The 16,288-nt window shown below is 31.4% G+C and overlaps 1 protein-coding gene across 5 annotated transcripts in view; it reads right to left on the bottom strand.

Moving 5' to 3' along the window:
* Svil (Supervillin) overlaps nt 1–16,288 on the bottom strand; it is a 261,654-nt gene that overhangs the window by 127,502 nt on the left and 117,864 nt on the right. The window lies entirely within an intron of this gene.

The raw sequence follows: 16,288 nt of genomic DNA, 5'->3' as shown, positions 1-16,288 counted from the left end.
AAAAATACGTCGGCTATATTGCGCATCCCTAAAACATATTATAATTACGCCCACTGACGTAACTTAAAGTTTGATATTAATTATTATTTAATATTAAAGCGCTTCAGTTTGTCGTTAATTATTAATGATATAACTGAAGATATACTCGTGGATTATTGTGTGATCATATAGATGGTTCGAAACTCTAACTTTGTTAGCAGTATATGGTTTAATCAATAATTAACTTAGAAGCTTTATTCAAAACATAATTTATCTTAAAATATAAAACTATCAAGTCGCTTTCAATGGAAATGTTAAGCTCGTTAGTAGACTATCAAAAGTTTCAGTTTAATTTACGAGCTGTCTTTCTTTCTTTTAAGAATACGGCCCAATAGAATTTATTTTGATTTATAGTTATTTTCGGATTTGACAGCGATTTTAATTAGCTTTTATTAAATACGTCCATTATCTTTCTCGCAATATAATTAATTCTTTTAAGCAAATTAATTTATTAATTACAACAAAATTTAATTAACATGAATCAACGTCCAAAAATAATATTAATTTAAATAAAATTTAATTGCCATACAATAAAATAACTACGTATTTAAAGTTTGTCAGTTGACTAAACAGATTTTCTTAAATTCGTATGTACGAAAACTTGAAGCAGACACAAGAGAATATTATTATGAAAACCTGCAAAAAAGGGATGACTTTGAATGTCAATTATTCTGCGAGTTATTTTTTAAGAGAGTATTTAAAAATATCAAATTTACAGTTGATATTTTTTGCTTTTATAGATATTATATTTTTTCAATCATATATTTCGGTAAAATGCGGATTTATTTCATAAATATTGGGAGAAAAGAGTTAATAAAATATAAAAAGACGAAGACTGTTTTTTTAAATATCTTTACAGCTGTTTTGATATTTTTCATTTAAAACATTAGATAAAGGTTCAAGAAGAGACAATATTTTTTTTAATATACAACCTCTGCCTAAGGTTGCTTGGCCGATGCAGCGTGTCTTGATAAAATAGTCTGTGTCACAATATATTGTCGTAAATATCTTATGTATTTTTGAAATAATTCATTATTATTTAGACTGTACTTATGATTGATTGCGTAGTACCTAAAGTAAAATATTGTGGCGGAAGCGGTATGGTCTGGGGTTGCATGGCAGCCGCAGGGGTAGGAGACCTGTACACTTCCGAGGTTAATATGAATAGTGACATTTATATTTCAATGTTAGAATCCACTTTAATGGATGCTTACCAGAAAATATTTCCAAGCACAAACCGCGCTACCATTCGATTCCAGCAAGAAAACAATCCGTACCATACTTAGTTAAAACTCAGGGATTTGGCGCTTTTAGAGTGGCCTACATAGTCACTGGATCTAAATACTATACAGCATTTATTGGCAAAATTAAAAGAAAAGGTTTCCAACACAATTGCAAATCTAAAATTGAGCTGCGAGAAAAATTACAGATGGAATAAAGAAAATTGTCTCCGTCCACCTGCAAGTCATTAGTAGACAGTGTGAGGGTAGGCCTACTAAATATTAAAAATAAGCTTAAAATAAACTCTTTAAACAATCTTGATAAGTTTTTTATTTATATTTTTTAGGATATAGCACATTTATTGGGGTGCCCTATTATTATGGCCAAGCCTGTATAAAGGAAGGAAATAAAGAGACTTGCACTCGTGAGAGAGTGAAATAAGAGCCAATACAAAGTCTACTCATTTACAAGTTGTTTGTCCAATCAATTCCCCCTCCTTGTCTTTAACAAATATATTTAATAACATATCCCGAATAGAATTTAAGAAGGAGAACCGCAAGGATAACTGAATCTTGATTCAGAAAATATGTCGTTGCAAATAAAACGAGGGCAATGTCATCAGAACTTACCCAGTCTAACTTTGAAATTGAATTTCAAAAGAAATTCTGTATTTTTGATCAGCTGAAATATTCATGATCCATCCTTTTAAAATCCATGTCTCCAGCGATAAATGTGGCCCAATAAAAGTTATGAATCAATATTATCTCCGAATATTTATTTTCTACTGCTACGTGTGAGAGAAGCTTTAGCATATTAAAATATAATTTCATTCAAATTTTTGTGCGCATAAAAAATATGTATAACAATATTGTTATTACATAATATTAATTTTACAAAAAAATAAACGGGTAAAAAATAAAAAAATTCACAAGACACGTAAAAAGCTAGTCATGTCGCTGACTTGGATCATTATTCATCTTTACAAATTTAAACCTTGCTTTACCAAAAATTCGGAACGTAAAGCAAGCAACTGTTTAAACCGTTATTTCATTCGACAACTCAATAATCGCCCAACGCCAACGAGACAAGATAAGTCGACAATGCGGGCGTCCAAATAATCGGAAAGAGTCGCCTGAAAGTGTCAAAATTCCACATACTTGACACTAGACGTCATCCGTAAATGTGCGTGGGTCGCCCACTCACCGAAAAGCACCAAAAACGCCGACAATCAGGGAGAGGTCAATTAGGAACCAAATTTCTCGCAATTCGCAAACTGACATGCTATCATCAGCCGACGAGTACATGTCATCGTTTGCATGTTAATAAACTTTATGTGTATGTCAACCAGGTGACGTTAGAGGTCAATACGCCATTAATGAACCGTTACGTAATTATAGTATCGACGAGCACTTGCGTGATACGAAGCATGGTCATTCATCGGGGGGAGCGACTAGCGACTTTGTCGTTTATTTAATTTGTTAATGTATGCGTGCTCGTACAATATCGAATTATCGGTTAAGTCATTATTTTATATATAAATTTGGGCATGCTCTATTAATTACTACGGCATGACAGTCCTATCATAAATTAAAAACGTATGCATAAAACGTGAATTGTATATTCAAGTATTTGACATTATAATGCAAGACTTTGTTATAAAATAGTGCAATACGTGTCATGATAATCAACAAGTTGTTTATTATGGAAAAATCACGATAAAGAAACAAATATATATTTTTTAAATCAGTTACTTCAATGCGAGAAGTCATCAAAATTGGTTTGACGTTTTAAACAATAGGGTCAGTAATACGATGGACAAATTCGCAGAATTAAGACGAACCCATGTCTAAACTAAAGATGTATTTTAAAACTGCAATTAGATTAAACGTTGTCGATAATCAGCAAATAAACACGTCATCATCGGAATTATGGATAACATTCAATTGAGAGCAAAGAGTAAATTTACTCCCGAACAAGGAAAAAGGCCGCAAACCGCGATGATACGAAATGATGTCAGCGGACTACAAAGAATGTTCGTCTACTTACGATCATATAAATAGCATGCACCCTTCAAACATGGTCTTTCAGATTTGATTAATCTGGAAGACCTGTTGATCCAACACGCCACAAAATAACGACAGATTCAGAAGGTTATACAAAAAGGTGTTAACAGCAATAAATGATGTCAGCAAAGAGATCAAGATACGAGTAGCCTAATAAAACAAATCAAATCGCGAACACTATCTCGTCAGCGCATCAACGCGGCAAATAATATCAGATTATATTTATTAACAATATTGTGTGATTATTTTAAGTGAATATTGCGCTTTTATTTGGTATCACGGCGCCCCACAAGATCTAGCGCCCCTGGCTATCGCCTGTACTATATGCCCTTCGGGCCGGCCCTGCCTGGCAATCGGAAAATCAAGGACATTCTTCGCGCGCGTGTCGCAATACGAACATAGAGCACATACTCTTTTTTACAAACTAAATATAAGGTCATTTAATACATTAAAAATGGGAAAAAATGTTTGATTTGCAGATTTCATTAAATTCACAAAATACAGTTGAAAGAACCTAACCTAAAATTTTGTATGGGTGCCTAGTCCCCTATAACGTAGCATTCCTAAAACGAAGTCCCAATCTCTAAAATACTTTTATATGACTATATTATTAATTATATCATTAATACATATTATAAACAACAGTGGTCCAAATATGAACCCCTGTGGTACACCATGAAATATTATAATTTATTTTAACTTTTTGCTTTCTCTTTTTTAAATAATTATTAAATCATTTTAAAACTATTTCAGTGAAACCTATAATTTCTTTGCCATTATACTTCTGTCTATTGTTTCGAAAGCTTTCTTGAAATCCAAGAAAACTGCTCTAATGATTTTGCTATCCTTGGGCAACAAACAAACATTTATGTATTTCTCTGAATTCCGATTGTTGTTCATACAGAATGTTTTGAGAAATAATAAAATCTATTAATTGTTTAATTACTACTTCTTCTAACATCTTTTCCGTACAAGGCAACGTTTCCTTTTTACTATTTCACATGTTCCTTTAATTATATTTACATCCAATTCATCAGTACTGGTTCCTTTTTTTAATGTAAAAATTATGTTATGAATTTTTTCTAAAGATACAGATTTAAATTCTCCAAATATACTTTATTATATTGTACTAATTTATTAAACTGAGGTATTGAATTCACAATCTTTTCCTGATGTATTTATTTTTTCTCCTATTATATGATGAATTTTATATATATTTCTTTTAATAATACACAAAAACAAATAGTTTGTAGACACGAGTCGTGTCTTTTACGCGATTTTCCAGCTCACTCTTAATTTATGGTCGACGTCGGTTGCTTTGGAACGCAAATTCAATTTGTGTCCGACGACAAAACGGTTTAAACACGACGATAATTTTGCGCCTTTGTGTCGCAACGGAAATAGAATCGCGGAAAATATTGCGAAACTAAGTGCATTTTTACCACTGAATAACTGCAATAAACTGAGAAAATTGGCATAGCATAAAGAACCCTTAATAAGGCTTTAATAGGAACGCAAGAATTCAATCAATGCATATTCTAAATTAACTATTTACCATTGCTTTAAATCTTAAAATATCTTAATACTGTATATAACAAATCTTCACATGGAAAATTAGGTATAAAATACAGCATAGTACTTTTCCATTTTGAGTTCTACGAGGAGTATATAAATAAATGTATTCATCGCATTCTAAATTAAAAAACTATCGGTAGTTAAAATGAAAAAAAATCACATCAATAAGTCAGAAATTATATACTTCTTTGCTGAAATATATTATACAAAAAACAACCATTTTAATTTGAATAAAATTCTAACGTGATAATTCTCCTCAACAAAAACAATCGCTGAAAAGCCACGTTAAATCAAATGTGTAATTATCATAAAGATGAATCGAGGAAATTTTATATAATACTTTAGTAACAATGGTTTTGCACTGAATGCGCGAACGAGTACGCGTTCTGTTAGAAAATTAATCGCAAAGATACACATCTGTGTCGTTAGATATTAAACTTGCTTCATGGTAACTATGCATATTTAGGAATGGACGAGTTTGACTAGAATTTATTCAAGTGAATTAATTTATTCAATAATTCATACGATAAACAATGTTTCTGAGGCATGGGTCAAAAATCAATTTTTGAGTTATTATATGCAGAGTTGCTTCAAACATATATGTATAGCAAAGTATGTATAATATTATGTATATATGTATGTACATATCCTCAGTTAAATAATAAAATAGAAGATATTGATATAAAAAGTACATACATGACAAGAAATTGTATTAAAAAATATTCATTATTTGACTCATGTCGTTTTCCTTTAGCACACAAATTAGTTTACATCCCGAAAAAATGGCTTGGACGAGTTTGATTCATAGCGACACATTTGTAGCACATGAGCGTACTCTCTCTAATAATGGAAGATTTGTCTCGCCATAGTAATAAACCTGTTATTTCCATCGTTCGAATTGTGATTCATCAAAAGATGATCTAACTACAATATTTATACATAAATGTATGTGCCCACGCATGCGCTCATCGCACAAAATTACTCCGATGCAATTATTTGAGTCGCGGTAAACATTTAGAATCGGACGTGAAAGGAACAAAGAAGATTCTAGCATATGTTCAGATAATGAAAACAATTCGATTGTACAAAACAACAAAATAAAGATAAACTTGTTATTACATTATTCACTTTTGAGATTAAAATTATTTAAAAGTCGCGTTATTCTAATGGTTGAAATAAACAAAACAGTTTTTCTATTAAACCACCAGCAAAACACTACAACATTATGTTAAAATTAAATACAAAATCCAAGTATCTGACCACTGCCATTAATTAATAAATAAAGAGTAGCTTATAGTATCTAAGTTAGTAAAAACCATCAACTAGATGAAAATGTATTTTGCGAAGGGATGAAAGTTCTGCTCTATTTTGATAATAAATATCACCGAAAAATATATATTATTATCTAATAAATTATCGTTTCTGTTTGAACTTCTTTTTTATAGGTAGTAATTCATCAGCATTGAAATACGATTGTTATCATGTTTGTTGGTTCGCGACACGAAAACACAAACACGACACATCGTTTCCTAGCAGCAGCGACTATTGCACGCTCGTTTTGTTCTATATAAATATTAATAACATTTAACCCATAATAATTAATATTCGATACATATTAGCGAAGAATTTACGCAGATTTGGTGAACAACAAATGATTTTTCAAAAAAAAAAATTTTTTTCTGATAACGTACATTTCCATCCCTCTGTGTATGGTAATAAGCAAAATTCTCATGTGATTCACGAGACCATTAAATGCCCAAAAAGTGACTGTTTGATGAGCAATTTGTGAGCAGACGGCATCATCGGGCTTTAGCTATGATATATGAAGAAGTCGTCATAAATTACAACGAAAGGATCGATTGCTGAAAAAGTTTCAGAGGCGGCCATTTAATTGAGTCGAATACCATCGTAACCTAATAGGTTACCCCAAATCACGATGGTCGAAAACAATAATAGTATTATTTCAATACACAAAAAATAATACATATAAAGAAGCAAATATTCATAAAGAAAAAAATAAAAAAATATTAAAATTAAATTATAAGAAGCGGACCAGCTCCTCGTAGCTGGCATTAAACATGTCAATGTGCAATGCCACCGTATTAAGAACGTCCAAGTGCGGACGTCCTAGCCCCAACGGCCATCAAAAGAGGACGCGATTGTGAAATATTATTTTATAAATGTATCATAAAAACCTTTTTTTAATATTTTCGACTAAAAGGGAGAATTTGGTTATTCAGGGATTCCAAATTATAAATTCAGATTCAAGAATAGTCATAGAGGACGCGAATAACTGACGGATCGTCAATGTGAAAGGCGTTCCGCATAACAAAGCCAAGCATCTCAGAAGATTTACCACAGACGTCATGTATGTGTAAAGAACCTCCACTTGCTCTCAAAGTGTTTCCGAGATCTTTAGTGGAAGTTTCTCTAGCCAAAATGTTCCCACCGAGATTGTAGGAATAAACTGATGGCGAACGGGATCGAGAAAATGATACAGTCGAGCAGCTGAGGTTCGACCATTTTTTTAATAATAACCCATGACAAACCTTGTCGAAGGCCTTCTTAAAATCTGCATAGGCGTCTATTTGAATTGTTACCGATTTCGTGAGACAGAAATTTAGTAACAGTGGAACAGGCGGGACGAAACCCATACTATTAGTCCAACAAAACTTTCCGAATGTGATTAAAGACATATCTATTGATAAGTATTTCAAACAATTTAACAAGAGCAGACAACACTGCGACTGGTCTATAGTTCTTTATAAACAAAATGTCACTCTTTTTATGAATAGGGGTGACTTTTGTGCATTTTCATAGATCAGGATATGATGACGTCTTGAGAATTGGATCATAAATACGTTTTAAAGGAGCAGCAAGACTGACTTCGCAACCCTTCAAAATTAAAACAGGAATCAAATCAGGCCCAGTAGAACAGTGACATCTTCAATTTATTAAAGCCGTATTTAAAATTTGAGCGCTCAGTTTCATGGATGGTCAGTACTGAAGACCAAGAATAAGAATTTATCTCAATACCTGCCAACCATATTTCAGCCATTTTTTTTATTTTAGAATTGCAGCGGCCATAAACCATTTTAAAATATTCGTATAAAAAAATATTTTATGAGAATTTTTGAGAAATGAAAAATCAACATTTTGCATTTTTAAAAATCAACATTTAGCATTGTATGAAGAGATAGCCATACCAAATTAATTCGTTTTACCTAAGTTTTTAATATAATGAAAAATGTCATCTTGCATTTTTCTTGAGAAATAATTCTCGAGAAAAACCGTATGAACGTCATATGCCTTAATTAATTTTCTTTATAAATAATATATTACGAATTAAATTTTTTAGAGTACACACGTTTAACTAAAAAAATATAAACATAAAAATAAATTACGTAAAAGGGTAAAATAAAAACACACAATATGTACAATAATTTGAAAAAATAATGTAGAGTCGAAGGTTATTATTTAATAATATACTTGACTATAAAAAAACTAATATCGTACCACTTTAAAATATGGAAGATTTTTTTTTACTAATTAAAAATCTAATTTATATTAATAATACCAAGTGAACTACTCAAAAATAATGTTTTTTATAAAAAAACAGACGGTAAAGCAAATTGTATATTTAAAATATGTAAAACATTTGGTCTTTTAATGAAAAAGCAAGCATATTTATTTAGTATTTGTATTTTCTTTGAAATATTGATTTTGAGGGTGACGCCTATTGAAACGTAAACACATATAAGCAGAAAAATAATAAATTTAGCCAACTTCAATAACAATTACATAAATATTTATTCGCGATTAATTTCAGTGCTACATGGATTTCTGTGTTAAATGGTGATAAAAAATAATATTAAAAATACATAATAAACCTACTTAAGTAATACCGTAACATAAAACCTCAATCGGTCACATTTATGAGATTCGAGATTCTTAAAAAATATTGCTATATTTAATTTTGGATATAACCACTTTCGTGAAGTTTTACCGTGGTGACTTCACAACATAGATCTACATTAGAAATTATAATATTTTTTGCTTCACATATTCATAACTGTATTATCTCGCGGGCAAGGACGTCGAGACTGCGCGACAAAGCTCCTTGTCGAACAGGTTCATTGTTGTGCGCCAAAGAGCACCTGCTATTCTGCATTGTCTCGAGGGTCGAGTACACACCTTTCTGGTCCTTGATCCGGTGACCCAGAAAAAACAACAGCCCCAAAATCATGCAGCGCAAAATGCGAAAAAACATTATGCGACGCAACACGGCGCACAGTATACGATTTGACTAATCTAGGTGGACAAAAGTCTAAAATTATAATGTTCAGATATTGCTTTTTTTTAATATTACTATACCCTTGAATGTTCCCTACAACCGGTAACGTACTCCAAAACAGTTTTTGAGTCGCGATCCCTTCAATAAAAATGGGCAAAGTTACCGTTTTGGATCTAGGTAGCCGCGATTAGCCGCTTAGTGCAGCTGTGAACATTGACGTTTGTGCTTGGTTTACTGTGTTTTGTGTGATTTAAGTACTTTTTAGTGATGGATTCTTTAACTAGAGGTAATTATCAATCTATCATTGCATTTTAATCCACCAAAATATTCGTGAATACTTAGGAATACTGTCTTAAAATATACCATTTTCAAAACAACAAAAAAAACAAAAAAATTAACTTTGGATGGTCTTAAAGTATGTAGTCAAGTTGAGTCAAGGCATGACAAAGCTCTAAACGTATTCTCGCATCATTATAGTTTTTTAAGAACATAATTATTTTTTGCGATTATGTGCGATTCTAAAGATTTTTAATTTGTTTCATTATAAGTGCCCAAATTTCACGAAAGTCATTATTTGACTTTTGGCGTTCTATCCCTTCCAAAGGCAGATTAAACAAAGTTATTATGTTTGTAAAGTCAAGATTTGTTGATTTGCTCATTACACAAGATCAGGAGAAGCCCTTATAGACCTTTCTGAAAAAAGAATGTGAGAAGATTCGTGTGAAATGGCTTCGTACGATTAGACTTATTTTTAAGTGTCTATGAAAAATGGTTAAATTAAGAATTAGTGTTTTATATGTTCCACGAATAGTCACCGAAACCAAGTTTCAGTATTGGTAGACCGAAAAAGCGTTTTGAAGATAGTTGTACAAAAACAAAAAAGCGCAAAGTTCAATTGGAAAAATATAACGATGCACAGCTATTTTTTGCTGCACAATTAAGTGTGCGAGCCAGTGGAAAATGAGACGCTGCTAATTTAATGGAGGAAGTATCTACAGTTTTACCAAAACGAGCTACTGGTTATAAAAAAGCTCGGAGATGAATTAGCGTGAAAAAATAACAACGGTCTTACACCCCGGAAGAAGCGTTGGCTTTATTTATTGCAAACAATTTCACTGTGCAAATGTATGCTGAAGAAGAAGAAGGATGAAATAAAGGGTAAATTCAAAGAAATCAGTCTCATAGTAGACAAAGTTAAACCAGATTTTGGTACGAGCAACGATGGGAACACCGCAAGGGCGTTTTTCACAATTTTAAAGCAACGGCTCGTATCACCAGTATCAAAGAAAATTTAATTTATTTACTATTCTTACAGTCATAGCGTCTGGCTATAAAATGGACCCGGACAAATTTAAGCAATATTGTTTGGAAACACGAGACTTATATATCATCCTATACCCGTGGTATAACATGCCAGCTACATTGCATAAGATCCTGATACACGGAGCAGAAATAATAGAACAAATGTCTGAAGAGGCTTCAAAGGGCAAAAACAAAGAAATTAGGAAGGTCAAATTAGGTCACACATTAAAAACTTCTCGTGTTCGCACAAAATATGATTTATTTAAATATTTATTAATGTCGTCTGATCCTTACATTTATTTGTTACGGAAACTGCCTAAGAAAAGCAGCATAAAAATTTTTTCTCACATAAAAACTTTGTTAAAATCCAAATAAATTTAGTAGGATTAACAAAATTGTGTTTTATTTGCTGCCACATCTCTAAATTGTAATTTGAGACCATTTAAAATCCTATACGTCTGATTCTGAGTTTTGTCCAGCTAGATTGGTCAAATCGTACACTGTGCGGCGGCGAAATCAACGCCCTGGGACTGAAACGCGATAAGCGGGGGTGGTACTCGGAAAAACGACGCTAAACTCACTCGTTACGGTTTTAAGTGCTTTCCTTTGTCTAGAGAAAATGATGTAGGCATACGCATTATGAGCTTTGCTAACGTCCCTTGTTTATTTTACTCCCGAAAAAAGTTTTTAAATTAAAAATCAAAACGTTGCTTTTTTTCTATTTTGCTCTGCTGCGTTTTGTTTGTTTTTTACTTGTCTCTACTTCTCTCTCTCTCTCTCTCAATTTTTCTCTCATTCTCTTTAAAGCAAGTTCATTTTTAAATTAATTCAACTGTGTGTGCAGATGAAACGCGAACATTTTTAAATGAATTTTTTCCTCGTTCCCAGTGCCGTGTTACGAGGGGAGAATCTCTACTTTGAGAACGGAATTAGAAATACAAAGCCTTCCATGATTGAAGGTGGATACGCACTGTTGACGAAGCAGTGCTATATTGCTATTAAATATAGCACAAAAACAAAACGATTCTTAAAATACCGACATAGCTTTCACGATATATCGATTTTTTGTCAATTATTGTGCATCACTACAATGCAATTTTTTCAAATGTTTTAATTTCGTAATGTGTATTTTTTTCGATTTCATTAAACTTCAGCATTTTTCTGCCCAAACCCAAGGCGGAGAGGGTAAATGCCGCCACCTAACCCCCCCCCCCCATATGACCTCTGGCAATTCTATAATTGTACGCGTAATTATATTAACATATGTAGGTACTTTAACTACGTCTGCATGGTTAGTGCATGCATTGGCTAAGTGTACACTTTGACTGTAACATATAAATCTAATCTTAGAGGCTAAACTCCTAGGTATGTTGCACATACCGGAATATCGAATATCCTATATCCCGCCGAAATATTGTAATAAAAATATTCTTAGCCCACCTAGAACACCTTTATGATTTTTTTAAATAGAGGATGCAAAACCATTAGTAATACATCTACTTTAATTATTCCCGAGGACTAATGATTTTGATGACTAATTGACATCTCACCCCACTCACCGATTTATAAAAAACATAAGCTTTTTAATAAATGTGTTGTGCATATATTTTTAAGTAAATAACATATTTTTGGGATTAAAATACAATACTATAAACTAGCTATATGAAAACCAGGTGACATAATTATTGCGGAAACGAATATTACGGACACGAAAATTTCGCAAACTATTTTTTTCTAATGAGAACAAATGTCAATATATTGTACATATTATACATATAAAAGTAAATATAGATTGTTATGTATTGGGTCGACTAACCTGAAAAGCAGTGGTTTTCGACCCAAGTGTTATAGAGAACACTGAATTTTATTTATAATTTAGGATGTGAATATGCATTTTACTCTGGTAAAATGGGACAACCCAGTAATAATGCAACAGTAGTCTTTTTTTAAGAAGAAAATATGTTATAATTGTTTTCGTTAAAAATTGAAATATACATAAATTGCAATACGTGACAACAAAACATATAACATGATAATATACCACTAAATACAATAGCACAAAAATCTTGCCACATATTCAATAACTCAAACAGACGTAGAATCAGATCGCCAAGAGTTTAAAAATAATACGTATGAAAGACTAGTCTGTTTCTGACAAAATAAAATATCATATAGTATTTTTATATATTATGTTTTTGTGCTTCCTTGTTTATTACCAGATTGTAAAGAAAAAACTTGTCTTATACTATTTTCTAAAATTTAAAAATATTTTGTTTTATTTCATTTTTGCATTATTTTATTTTATGGTTCATGTTATGTTTAATTTTATTTTAATTTTTGAATTAAAGCATTTATCTCACAAGGTGCGGAATTTATTTAAAAAAATTAACGAGTTGAATTTTTGTGTAGTTTTTGAACCGAAAACCATAAATAAATTCGCCTAGACTACAAATAGAAAATTAGATATCAACATAAAAATATGCAGAGAAGCCAAATAAAATAAATATTAATGCTTAGAAAAAATGTTATTAGTAATGCTTTAAAAATATTACTATTACAAATATATTATGATTATGTCAGCTAAATGTTTAATATATTATGTTCTACATTTATCACATTAAAAAGTAACTATAATCACTGACCTATTTTTTATAATTATTCATTATATTGTATATTTAAAGGTATCGAACCGTTATTTTTTTCGTTCCGGATAAATTAAAAATATATATATATATATATCGGTTCGGTTCCGGTTTTCGTTCCGGAATAAATATCGTTTTTACGGTTTTCAGTTCAGCTCTGAGTGATTATTTTTTAAATGTTTTATTTGTACCGAAAATTAATTTTCTACCACATTTTATTTCTTCTATTGTTTATAAGCAAATTATATTAATTGATACAATAATAGAATATTAATAATAATCATTATTAAAAGGTATAATAATTAAAACTATAAGTATATAATATATGATAATAATAACGAAACATGTAAATAAACAAAGCAAATCCGCATATTCCCGGTTGAAGAATACAGGATTCTTAGGTATATTTATTTACAATTAAAAAAGAAAAGTTTCCTCTACTTATTAATATATCTTCTGGTGCATTTACATTTAAATTATTTCGATTGTCTCGCAAAATAAACATTAAGCCAAAAAAAGCCCTTTCAACACTAACTTATGTTGATGGAGCTCCTAAAACCACCATTGTAATTTTGAATAAATATGTATTTTTATTTTCCTCTTAAAATTTAATTATTTTTTTTGTCTAATCGTTGTACATGGTTAAAGTTATTTAATATGAATTCAATGTCTACATCTTTAGAAATAGAAAATCTATGTGTCTCTATTGCCAATTCTTTAAAAATCTTTCTCAAAAAAATCTATACTATGTTTTACTATACTCAGTTTCTTTTAATAGAGTCACTTTATTCATAAGTGAAAAGGGATGACAACTTTAGGTGTACGCCCCACCAATTTGCTCTAAAGTACAATATGCGTATATACATATGTTCGATATACTCTTTTAGAAATCAGAAATGTTATTATATTTTTTTATGTTGAAATAGTGAAAGTTATAAGCTAGCAAAATCAATCGTTATCACTTACGTATGTATAGCGATAACAATTTAAAGACGTCCGTGCGCTGCGAGTGTCGGAATAATAATGAAGTAGTTAGAACTTTGGCGACGGGAAGTGACGGGTGGCAATTAGACACAGATTGAGACGCTGCAGAGGTATTTTATTGAATTGTATTACAGTTTACATATCATTACCAAAATAACAGGGCGCGGGCACGCAACGGCGTGCGAGCCCGGCAGAATTTGGCAGTCGAAAAAGTCCGTCACCCAAGTGTTACCAGAGTGCCGCCAAGTTTTGGCCATAATAAAATCTAAATGAAAAATATATATATTGTATATAAATATAAAGAGCCCCTATATGACAGCTTTGCTCGGCGTAAGCGGACCAATGAAATACCGTTGTGAAATGCGAGATAAACCTTAAAGTCACATCATTTTATCATTGACTTTGATACGATGTGAATTTTCATAAGAAATGGTGTTCCTGTTTAAATTATTTAATTAAATATTACAGGACCCTGCAATCATTTACACAACATGCGCTGCAATGGCAATTTAACGCCTGACCCACGGCGATATTGCTCATTCACCACGAACTTCTGAAATAATGAAAATCGTGACACAAATCTCAATCTGCAAAACGCGTTTGTTTATTTATTATCATCTGTGCAATAACTGCCCATCCTCGAAATCGAACCGTTCACATCCGTATGCTCGCATAAAAACATAGTTCATCGCTTGGCACACTTTCGTGACTAGTTATAATAAATAAATACACAACACAAAACACGGGTCGAGCTTGCCAAAAAAGAAATGACCGCGGATCGTACACAATGCTAATCGGAATTTGATTCGACCTAGGAATTATTATGCATATCCATATATAGCCATAAGAGTGCATGCAAAAAAGAGAAATTAAAGAGCCTCGAGTGTCTGCACGTCGTTGAGACATGCAGCTTATATATGGTCAGAACGGCGAGACGCTGTAGCAACGTCTCTGAAACGGTTGACCAAAAACAGTCGTAGACCTCCTGCGAGACCGGAGCTGGGTCAGGGTCGACTTCTGGAAGGAGCAGTAGGGGCTCCAAAGTGCAAGGTTCCGCTTTTTAAACGAACCACACCACGCCTTATATGCACCGAGCTGTACGTACTTGGAGTGGCTGCTTTATATCGATTCGCCGACAATAAGCACATCCATACTCGAATTGAGTTATTAACCCTTTGAACTCGTATTTTTTTTTTGGTTGGGGTAGTGCCAGCTCGTATTTAATTTCAAGATTTTTTATAAGTTCAATTTTTGGAAGTAAAAATGAAATAAAACATGTTTTGACTAATCTTTTTACAAATTAAAATTAATACAGCGAAAGGTGGATAGTTTGTCAGTATTTTAGTTAAAAAAAAATTAATTAAATATTTAAAATACATTATAATTTTAATACTTTAATCGGAAAATAACTTTTTATATTGTACTTTTTTAAATAACTTGTAAAACGATAACCATGAAACTTAGAAAAGAATAATTTATTAAAATGTGTTCACGAAGAATTGTACTTACTATTCACAAAAAAAAAAATGACATAGTATTAGGTATACATAGTATAGGAAGGTAAATGTAATGATGTTTTTAGATGATTTTTCGTCCATCGCAATCAAATGCGCGGCAAAACAAATAAATTAATTATTTAAAAAACAGCTGAGTGTTGTAGCGGCAGGGGTTTATAACCATTAAGAAATTTGTAAATAGCTAGATGTCATATGAATTCTAAATAATTAAAATATTGGACTGATTGTATTTTTTTGCACCTATCGTTTATTATCTTGCGCAATGCGCTTATTATCTTGCGCATCGCGCTCGTTCTATAGCGTTTAGCGCTCATAACATCGATCAAAAATTTGCGTTCATACAAAAAAATAATGGTTACAATATAATTTAATCAAGATTAAAATTACAAAGAGTACAAGTTTTTTACTTGTTGTTTTTTTTTCTTAGTAAAACCTTAGTTTTTAGTTTTTTTTAATTGTTGTTTTTTCTTGGTAAATAGTTAATACATTCCCATTAACAAGTTTTACACTTTTTAGAAAATCAAATTACAATAAACGTATTATAAAAAAAAAAAAAATATACTGTTAGTTAAATAAAACATATAATAACATAATAACGTTTTAAAACATATTTAATACGAAAAATTGTTATGCACCTTACAATAAATAAAA

Source organism: Plectrocnemia conspersa, unplaced genomic scaffold (genome assembly GCF_051122295.1).
Source record: "Plectrocnemia conspersa isolate PC_06_02 unplaced genomic scaffold, ASM5112229v1 ptg000011l, whole genome shotgun sequence".
Classification (NCBI taxonomy): Eukaryota; Metazoa; Arthropoda; class Insecta; order Trichoptera; family Polycentropodidae; genus Plectrocnemia; species Plectrocnemia conspersa.
The sequence above is the reverse complement of the archived record's forward strand: the minus strand, read 5'-3'. Positions and strand labels throughout refer to the sequence as shown.